Source organism: Sinocyclocheilus rhinocerous, unplaced genomic scaffold (genome assembly GCF_001515625.1).
Source record: "Sinocyclocheilus rhinocerous isolate Xijiao unplaced genomic scaffold, SAMN03320098_v1.1 scaffold2754, whole genome shotgun sequence".
Taxonomy (NCBI): domain Eukaryota; kingdom Metazoa; phylum Chordata; class Actinopteri; order Cypriniformes; family Cyprinidae; genus Sinocyclocheilus; species Sinocyclocheilus rhinocerous.
In genome coordinates this window covers 7,136-9,952 of record NW_015634251.1, presented here as the reverse complement: position 1 = coordinate 9,952, position 2,817 = coordinate 7,136, and the positions used below count along the sequence as shown (strand labels likewise).

General features: G+C 33.9%; 1 pseudogene; it reads left to right on the top strand.

The window, feature by feature from the left end:
* The window catches only part of LOC107745473 (uncharacterized), an 8,090-nt pseudogene that overhangs the window by 3,089 nt on the left and 2,184 nt on the right, over window positions 1–2,817 (top strand).

Genomic DNA, 2,817 nt, shown 5'->3' with positions numbered 1-2,817 from the left:
CAGTCTTAAGTTGCTGGGGTATATTTGTAGCAATAGCCAACAATACATTGTATGGGTCAAAATTATTGATTTTTCTTTTATGCCAAAAATCATTAGGATATTAAGTAAAGATCATGTTCCATGAAGATATTTTGTAAATTTCCTACCGTAAATATATCAAAACTTAATTTTTGATTAGTAATATGCATTGCTAAGGACTTAATTTGGACAACTTTAAAGGCGATTTTCTCAATATTTGGATTTTTTTTTTTGCACCCTCAGATTCCAGATTTTCAAATACTTGTATCTCAGCCAAATATTTTTTATTTATCTTATTTATTCAGCTTTCAGATGATGTATAAATCTCAATTTCAAAAAATTATGACTGGTTTTGTGGTCCAGGGTCACAAATATACTTTGGTAAATCTTTAGTTGGACTTCAGCACCACTTGCGCACAATTAAAGTGCATTAAGTACAAAATTTGTTGTTCCAATTTAGCAGACTTTAAGCACAACAGTTTAGTATACTGAAATTACAATTGCAGGGTATTTTTATTAAGTACATAAATGTGTAAATGTATTTGTAGTATACTTGGCATGAAATAAATGTATTTCAAATATATTTTAGTATATTTATTTTTCACTAGGTTTACCAAATAACTGATTAGCAGTTTACAATATCATTAAATTGTCTAAAACGCTTGTTCACCTTCCATTATAAAAACTTGTAAGAACTGTAGGTGTGATTTGCAAAAATGCCATGCAAAATAATACCAAAACTCTAAAATAATTCAGATGTAAGACTAGGAATCTGTCAAAAATATTTAGAATTTTTCCTTTCTAAAGCAGAAATCAATGTGATGATCTTTTGTTGGTTTTGGATAAGATCATGGTATTTATCAAGTTGGGTTTCCTCTGTTAGCATGTAGGACACCCTGGTTTGACCAAGATAATCCAGATAAAGAAGGAGACTGGGAGACTCTGTCATCAATCATGTTGACATACCCACTACAGGTCTGCGCTCAGCCCATCGCTATTGAGGTCGCAACCACTAGTGGGATCCCTGTAATGCCGAATGGACATTTTCCAATGTACGACAAACAACTTCATATGTTCCATTTTAAACTTCCATCAAATAAAATAAATAATGATATGTATACATTGTTAATCTAAAGACAATGTGCCTATTCCACCAAACATGTTTGAATTACTTCTATGCACAGAATATCTGTTGCAGATCGCTTTCAGTTTAGCCCTTGCAACTCCAACCATTTCTGTACTTTAGTGAAAGTACTGAAATATGGAGTTTAGGAGAAGAAGAGAATGCATGCTAATTGCCCGTATACACATTTACATTCACAGAAATAATGTTAGAAGATGTACTCTTTTTCTGCAGATATGATCCAACACAGGGCTTTGCTTGTGTGAATCAACCACTACATGGATGGTGGTGGTGGAGTTGGTGGTGTAAGGACTACAAGGTTCGTTTCACATGTCCAAGGAGTTTTTGCCAACCAAGTATGTATATTCATTTGATCTACTTTATTACTGTATGTTATATGATTAGTTTTTTTGACATAACGATTTTCTCTGTATGGTATTCATCAGAGTGTGTAACAAGGTGGTTTGATTTTGACGACCCTACAAAAGGAGGCGATTTCGAACTCTTGATGGACCTTCACAATAAATTCCCTGGAGAAATATGTCCTAATCCAATCGGAATACAGGCTCAGACCGTCTCTGGCCAGCCAGCATTTCAAACTGGAAATTAGATTATACTGTGAGTCTATTAAGTTGTAACACTGAGTATGTCAAGAAACAAAAACTTTGTGTACTTTTTTTTTAATGATGTTCTTAAATTATTTTGTATTTTCTGAAGATCTATTTCAGCATCTGTTTTTTTTTGCAAACACGTAAAACCAGGATTTTGTGCTGATTATAAGGTGCGCTTCACCTGCCCAGATGAATGGTGTTCAAGTGAGTGACATTTGCACACAAAAACAGATCCAGCGTGTTACCAAATGACTAACAGTTTACAAATCATTAAATTGTCTAAATTGCTTGTTCACCTTAAATTATATAAATGTATATGTATATGTTAAAAGGTATATGATAAAAAATATAAGTACCAAAAGAAAACATTGAAATAAGACCAAGAGTGTTATGCATAACCTGACTAGTTATGTACAAGATCATTAAATAGTGTGGAGATTTTATTCATCTTACATTTTAGAAAGCTTTGGGAAGGAAATAAGATTTTGAAGAGTGTAACTAAAACAGATCATAAAACTAAAATAATTTGTGAAACTGTCTTAACCTAGATATTGGGTAATTCTTCTACAATAAAAATTGTGTCTGACATTTTGATCTTAAATGAGAAGATTTTACCCAGTTGGTTTTCCTCTATTAGAATGTAGGACACCCTGGCTTGACCGAGATGACCCCAGTGGAGTAGGAGACTATGAGACGCTGTCCTTACTCCTGATAAAATACCCACTGCAGGTCTGCCCTAAACCCATCGCCATAGAGGTCACAACCATTAGTGGGACCCCTGCACTGCCACCTGGAAACATTTTTGTAGGGTACGGTATCCAGTGTTGGGCAGTAACACATTACTTGGTCACGCGTTACTGTAATTTGATTACTTTTTTAGTAAAGGAGTATAAAATATAAACGATTAACAGGTGCAAGCGTATGCAGAGTTTTTATTTAGGCTATAACGCGTGTTTGCAGCGTTGAGCAATGAAGTGCTGATATTTGCGTGCTCACGAATCCTCTCATTATAACACGAATTGTAGACATTATGAAAGATTCATTATGCATATATTTATTGTGTTA